Here is an 8,243-nt window from a genome sequence, read left to right as displayed (position 1 = left end):
GACTTCTGACCTCCAAAATCCTAATTGAATAAATGTGTGTTGTTTTAAGTCGCTGTGCTTGTGGTAACTTGTTACAGCAGCCACAGGAAATTAATACAGATCCTCTGGGTTGTATAATTTTCCCACCTCTGGGTCTGTTCTTCCGCTGGTGCCGCTGCCTGGAAAGCCCCTTGGGTCTCTGCTGCCCAATGTCGTAACCACGAGCTGCCTATGGCTTGTCAAATTCAAATAATTAAAATTAAAAATTTAGCTCGCGGTTGCATTAGCCACAGTTCAAGTGCTCAGTAGTTACGTGTGGCTGGTGGCGACCAATTTGGGGAGAACAGATACAGAATATTTCCCTCGACATAGGAAGTTCTTCGTATGTCCTTCCATTCTAGAATCTCACCTGTTCAGATCTTACTTTTCTTAAAGATTTTTAAAGAGAGAGAGAGAGAAACATCGATGTGAGAGTGAAATATCAATCAGCTGCCTCCTGCACACCCCCTACTAGGAAGCGAGCCCACAACCTGGCATGTGCCCTGACCGGGAATCGAACCAGCAACCTTTTGGGGCATGGGATGACACCCAACCAACTGATCCACACCGGTCAGGGTTGTCCAGATCTTTTAAACCACACAGTGGTGGCGTCTGCGTGTAGAGTCATTGCTTCAGGACAGCACTTTACCCACAGCTTTCCTGTCAGGTAATTTTCACAACAACCAAGGAAGGTGGGAGGAGATGCTGCATGTTGTAAGCTGAGGCCCAGGGAGGGGAGGCCATTTGCCCAAGGTCACCCAGCAAGGAAATGACAGAGCTGAGGTCTGACCCCATGTTTACTTGACGCCAGTGCCCATGCTCTTCTTCGTCAGCGACATTTCCCTTCAACACCTGGTTCAAACGACACTTTCTCCAGCGGGCCCTCCCTGTTCACCCTCCTCCCAGCGAGGAAGGAGTGCTCTTCTCGTTTCCAAGTTTCCGGAACACAAGTTCCCAGCTGAACCGTAAATTCCCCAAGAGTGACATCTGGGCCACTTTAATCTGTCTGTCTCTCTCTCTCTCTTTAAAATATATTTTATTGATTTTTTACAGAGAGGAAGGGAGAGGGATAGAGAGTTAGAAACATCGATGAGAGAGAAACATCAATCAGCTGCCTCCTGCACACCCCCCACTGGGGATGTGCCCACAATCAAGGTACATGCCCTTGACCGGAATCGAACCTGGGGCTCTTCAGTTCGCAGGCCGATGCTCTATCTACTGAGCCAAACCGGTTAGGGCTAATCTCTTTTTTAAAAAATAGTTTTTTATTTTATTTTATTTTTTTTTATTTTATTTTTTTTTAAAAATACATTTTATTGATTTTTTTACAGAGAGGAAGGGAGAGAGATAGAGAGTTAGAAACATCGATGAGAGAGAAACATTGATCAGCTGCCTCCTGCACATCTCCAACTGGGGATGTGCCCACAACCAAGGAACATGCCCTTGACCGGAATCGAACCTGGGACCCTTCAGTCCGCAGGCCGACGCTCTATCCACTGAGCCAAACCGGTTTCGGCGAGTTTTTTATTTTTTAATTGCAGTTGACATACATTACTATATTAGTTTCAGGTGTACATCCCAGTGAGACATTATATAACTTACTAAGTAATCATCCCAATATATCTTGTGCCCATATGACACCATACCTAGTTGTTAGAATATAATTGACTGTATGCCCTATGCTGTACTTTGCATCCCCATGACTATTCTGTAACTGTCAACTTGTACTTCCTTTTTAAAAATTGTTTTTATTGTTTAAAGTATTATATGTCTCCTTTCCCCCCTCAATTTGTCCTTCTTAATCCCTTCACCTTTTCTACCCATCTCCCTGACCCCCCTCCTATCTGGTAACCGTCAAAATGTTTTCTGTACCTGTGAATGTTTCTGTTCTGGTTGTTCATTTATTTTGTGTGTTTTTTAGATTCAATTTTAATAGATACGTATTTATTGCCATGTTATTGTTCATATTTTTTTATTTTTTTAAAAATATATTTTATTGATTTTTTACAGAGAGGAAGGGAGAGAGATAGAGAGTTAGAAACATCGATGAGAGAGAAACATCGGTCAGCTGCCTCCTGCACATCTCCTACTGGGGATATTCCCGCAACCCAGGTACATGCCCTTGACCGGAATCGAACCTGGGACCCTTCAGTCCGCAGGCCGACGCTCTATCCACTGAGCCAAACTATTGTTCATATTTTCAGCTATTGTTCATATTTTTAATTTATTTTTCTTCTTCTTCTTCTTCTTCAAGAAACCCTTTAACATTTCATGTAATACTGGTTTGGTGGTGATGAATCCCTTTAGCTTGTTCTTGTCTGGGAAGTTCTTTATATATCTTTCCATTCTAAATGATAGCTTTGTTAGGAAGAGTAATCTTGATTGTAGGTCCTTGTTTTTCATTAATTTGAATATATATATTTTTGCCAGTCCCTTCTGGCCTGCAAAGTTCCTGTTGAGAAATCAGCTGACAGTATTATTTCAAGGAAACTCCCTTGGTGTTTTTAAGATTCTTTTGTTCTCTTTAATCTCTTACATTTTAATTATAATGTGGCTTGGTTCGAGCCTCTCTGGGTTCCTCTTTTGGGACTCTGCACTTCTGGGACTTGTATATCTATTTCCTTGACCAAGTTAGGGAAGTTTTCTGTCATTTTTTCAAATAGGCTTTCAATTTCTGGCTCTCTCTCTCTTCTCCTCCTGACCCCCTATGAATGTGAATGTTGCCACACTTGAAGTTGTCCCAGAGGCTCCTTACACTATTTTCTTTTTCTTTTTTTCTTTTTTATTGCTTACAGTATTACAAAGGGTATTACATATGTGTCCCTTTTTTCCCCCGCCCTTGACAGTCCCCTGGCCTCCCCTGCCCCCCAGTGTCTTATGTCCATTGGTTATGCTTATATGCATGCATACAAGTCCTTTGGTTGATCTCTTACCCCCCTCCCTCCTGCCCCCTATCCCTCCCCGGCCTTCCTGCTGCAGTTTGACAGTCTGTTCGAGGCAGCTCTGCCTCTGTATCTATTATTGTTCAAAAGTTTATAATGGTCTCTATTATCCATGAATGAGTGAGATCATGTGGTATTTTTCCTTCATTGACTGGCTTATTTCACTTAGCATAATGCTCTCCAGTTCCATCCATGCTGTTGCAAATGGTAAGAGTTCCTTCTTTTTTACGGCAGCATAGTATTCCATCATGTGGATGTACCACAGTTTTCTCCTTACACTATTTTCGTGTTTTGTTTTGTTTTTATTCTTTTTTCTTTTTGCTGTTCTGATGGGGTGTTTTTTGCTTCCTTGTATTCTAAATCCCTGATTTGATTCTTGGCGTCATCAACTCTACTATTGATTCCTCATAAATTATTCTTCATTTCAGTAAGTGCATCCTTCATCTCTGACTGGTTCTTTTTTATGGTTTCCATGCCCCTTTTTTTTTTTTTTAATATGTATTTTATTGACTTTCCACAGAGAAGAAGGGAGAGGGATAGAGAGCCAGAAACATCGATGAGAGAGATTGATCAGCTGCCTCCTACATGCCCCCCAGTGGGGATGTGCCCGCAACCAAGGTACATGCCCCTGACCGGAATTGAACCTGGGACTCCTGAGTCCGCAGGCCGATGCTCTATCCACTGAGCCAAACTTGTTCGGCTCCATGTCCTTTTTTAATGCTGTTGAAGTTCCATTAAGTTCGTTGAGCATCTTTACAACCAGTGTTTTGAACTCCGCATCTAGGAGATTGCTTGTCTCTATTTTGTGTAGTTCTTTTTCCGGAGTTTTGGTTTATTCTTTCATTTAGGACATGTTTCTTTGTCTCCTTATGTTGTCAGGCTCCCTGTTTCTGTGTATTAGGTAGAGCTTCCAGGTCTCCTGGGCTTGGTAGAGTGGTCTAATGCAGTAGGTGTCCTATAAGGTCCAGTGACATAACCTCCCTCTTCACCTGAGCTGGGGACTCCAGGTGTGCCACTGTGTCTCCCCCTCCCCCCATCCTGTGTGGACTGTGTATACCCTCAACTATGTAGTGGAGCCTTGATTGCTGTTGGCATGTCAGTGGGAGGGATTTACCCCCAGACTAATCGGCTGCAAGGACTGGCTGCGACCAGACCAACGTAGAGGATCAGCTGCTCAGGGGCGCATTCCATGGAGTAGGACTTACTTCAGCAGGACTTGGGTGCTCACTGAGTCCACCTCGAGCGTGTCACTTGTGGAGGTGGTCAGGTGGTTTCTCAAGGTGGCCTGAAGCTGGGTGCGATGGCTCTGGGGCCTCCTGGAGGTGCAGGCCAAGGTCCGCTGCCCTCTGTGTTCTGCCAGGGACCTCCTCGCATGAGCTACAGAGCAATCTGCGGATGGCTGCTGCTTATGCTTGGCTTGGAGGTGCGCAGGAGAGGCCAGGCTGTGAACCAAGACCAATTGTTGCCAGAGCCAGGCCTGGGGCCACTTAATGAGAGGTATGGGGCACACTAAGGCCAGATGCTGCTTGTTTCTCCTATGGGAACGCCATGGGAAACAGCATGGATGGGCCCACACGTTGGCTGGGGCAGGGTCTCAGGTAGTCAACAGGGTGCGGGGAACAGCATTAGCCGGGCTGATGGAGACACAGATATGGTGCCTGCCTGCCAGCTCTGCAGAGAAAGGGCTCAGCAAAGGAACAATGACCTCTGCCAGCACTTCTGTCTGGAGAAAGCCCTCGCCCCGATGCCACGTAATTCAGTTCCTCCTCATGTGTCCCTGGTACCCTTTGAGCTGCTGCCCCAGTATTGGAGCTCAGAGAGAGCGAGTCCAAGTAAGTCGGATTGTGGGCACTTTAAAGAGGAACTGCCTGGGACTCTGGTAACCCTCCATCTCACTCATCCACAATCCCCGCTGGTTTTTACAGCCAGAAGTTATGGGGATTTCTCTTCCTCGCACTGGAACCCTGGCCTGGGGGGTGGGGGGGGTGGTTTGGTGGGGGGGGTGGGGCCAGGACCCTTCACTCCTGCAGTGGTTCTCAACCTTCCTAATGCCGTGACCCTTTAATACAGTTCCTCATGTTGTGGTGACCCCCAACCATAAAATTATTTTCGTTGCTACTTCATCACTGTAATTTTGCTACTGTTATGAATCGTCATGTAAATATCTGATATGCAGGATGTATTTTCAGGGGTCGCGACCCACAGGTTGAGAACCGCTGCCTTAGGGGGGACTGTTACCAGAAAACCCCCAGTTGGACTTGGGCTGCCTGTCGCTGTGTTCAATAACGAAGGCAGGGTTGAATCATATAAGGCGTTTATTGAGAAGGCCAGCCAGCCAAGAAGACAGGGTGCTTACAAGCATTCAAATCCTGTCTTACGGCAAGGCGCAGGGGACAGGATTATAAAGGGGAAGGGGCTCAGGGGAGGCTGGGAGCAGAATGCAGCTAGCGGGATGCAGCTACGTGCAGTCTTGGAGGTCCGCAGATGTAAGCTATTGTCTTTAGTCATCAGGCGATGCGATAACGTTGATGAGATGATGTTTTGACTCCTGGTGGGTTGGTCTGACCCTGCTTATCGGTTCTGCTTGCTGGATTCACAGCTGAGTCACCTCCTCAATCGCTTCGCACAGGCCTTGAAAAGAAAACTTAAGAAAAACTTAACCCCCTCTTCCCATAAGTATATGTGTTCAAAGATTTAAAGGAATATGACTATTTTTCAGATTAATTCAGATGCTCCATCTATCAGAGTATACGTTCCCCTATCAGGACCTCCCAGCCAGACATCCCTCCTGCTTTTTAAAAAATATATATTTTATTGATTTCAGAGAGGAAGGGAGAGAGAGAGAAACATCAATGATGAGAGATAATCATGGATCCGCTGCCTCCTGCACGCCCCCTAGTGGGGATCGAGCCCACAACCTAGGCATGTGCCCTTGACTGGAATCGAACCCGGGACCCTTCAGTCCACAGGCTGATGCTCTATCCACTGAGCCAGCTCGGGCTCCCTCCTGCTTTTTATCTGCTACCTGTGGATGTGGGACCAGCCCCCATCTCTGTTCTGCATCACATCTCTGTCCCTCCTACCCGTCTTGAGGTGGGTTCTTCTATATATCCTCAGTTATTGGGCTTCCATTCAGCTAGATTTCAGGTGGTTCTGAATGATAGTTGTTCTGTAGGTTACTTGTAATTTTTTAAAAAATATATTTTTATCCATTTCAGGGAGGAAGGGAGAGGGAGAGAGAGATAGAAACATCAATGATGAGAGAGAATCATTGACCGGCTGCCCCCTGCACACCCCCTACTGGGGATCGAGCCCGCAATCCAGGCATGTGCCCTGATTGGGAATTGAACTGTGACCGCCTGGCTGATAGGTTGACGCTCTACCACTGAGCCACACCGGCCGGGCTGGTTGTGATTTTGATGTGGTGGTGGGACAATCCGGGGACCACATCCACCTACACTGCCATTTTCACTGGATGGGCCACATCCATTTCTAGCTCTCCTCCACCCATCCCAGGCCTTACAAAGAGCCAAACCTCTCTATTTGTTTCTTCCAACTAGATTGTGGCCTCCCCGATGGTGGGGATCTCCATCTTGCTATCTTTTCTTTATCTAATACAGGAGCACGTAGTAGGTCTTCACCAATACCTGTTTTACTCTTTGGGATTTTGTCCAGAGGTCTCAGACATACTTTATAGAGACTAAGCCTGCCTTGTAGGATGAATTCTGTCCTCGGATAATTTATGTCACTTCATGAAAGAGTGAGGGGAGGGGATCCTGTTGTTAATCCACTGGGGTCAGGTACCGTTTAGGAGAGCTCTCCTGTGACATATTTTATAAAAGGTCTTCATGTTTTTTGAAGTTTATTTTCATTTCTTATTGCTTCAGCCTTCCTTTCTGTTAAGGAGAACCGGTCTTTTTTTTTTAAATATATTTTATTGATTTTTTACAGAGAGGAAGGGAGAGAGATAGAGAGTTAGAAACATCGATCAGCCGCCTCCTGCACATCTCCTACTGGGGAGGTGCCCGCAACCCAGGTACATGCCCTCGACCGGAATCGAACCCGGGACCCTTCAGTCCGCAGGCCGACGCTCCATCCACTGAGCCAAACCGGTTTCGGCGAGAACCGGTCTTATGAAAGCTTTCAAACATTTCTTCCATTCCATGGAAGTCCCTTGATCATGAAAAATAATCTTTCTGCCCTGACCGGTTTGGCTCAGTGGATAGAGCGTCGGCCTTCGGACTCAAGGGTCCCGGGTTCGATTCCGGTCAAGGGCATGTACCTGGGTTGTGGGCACATCCCCAGTGGGAGATGTGCTGGAGGCAGCTGGTTGATGTTTCTCTTTCATCGATGTTTCTAACGCTCTATCCCTCTCCCTTCCTCTCTGTAAAAAATCAATAAAATATATTAAAAAATAATATTTCTTTTCTTTTTCTTTGCAAATTGTAAGAGGACGTTTATTTAGGAAGTTACCGAGGTAGGAGAAGTGAGCCAGCTGGGCTGCTGGGGGGAGGGGGGGGACAAGTTACAGGAGCAAAAGAGGGGCCCTTGGGGCTTAGGAGAGAGAGAGGCCAAGGGAACTGCCTGGGGGAGGGGACAGGCACTGCTCCCCAGAGGGAAGCACCAAAAATCATCTTTCTTTTTGTTGTTTTTTTTGGTAACTTCTCCTTTTTTGTTCTTAAGTTTGTTCTTTTGTTTTTATCTATTTATATATGTTTCCAGGAATGTATTGATTTTGAAAGAACCAGGTCTTAATAGTTTTTCTAAGAATTAGTTTCAAATTTGTTGCTCAATCCTAGTCTTGGTAGTTGGTGACTTTCTTCTCGATTTCCTATTTGTTATTTACTTCCTCCAAAAAATTCTGTAGTTCTCTTTTGCAAATCTTAAGCAGAGTGTTTAGTCAATTTCTTTTTTTTTTTTTTTAATACATTTTTATTGATTTCAGAGAGGACGGAAGAGGGAGAGAGAGAGAGAAACATCCGCGATGAGAGAGAATCATTGATCGGCTGCCTCCTGCACACCCCACACTGGGGATGGAGCCCACAACCCGGGCATGTGGCCTTGACCGGCATCGAACCTGGGACCTTTCAGTTCGCAGGCCGACGCTCTATCCACTGAGCCAAACCGGCGAGGGCTAGTCAATTTTTTTTCCATCTTTGGAAATGATGTGCGTATGGACTTCTCTATATTCATACTATTCCCCAAAGGTTTAGACAATTCAGTTTTTGATCATTACGTCCGTCAAAGAGTCAGAAAAAAAGCAGAAGTGAAACCAATGACCCA

Source organism: Myotis myotis, unplaced genomic scaffold, assembly GCF_014108235.1.
Source record: "Myotis myotis isolate mMyoMyo1 unplaced genomic scaffold, mMyoMyo1.p scaffold_m19_p_34, whole genome shotgun sequence".
NCBI classification, from domain to species: domain Eukaryota; kingdom Metazoa; phylum Chordata; class Mammalia; order Chiroptera; family Vespertilionidae; genus Myotis; species Myotis myotis.
This window is presented reverse-complemented; position numbering follows the sequence as displayed.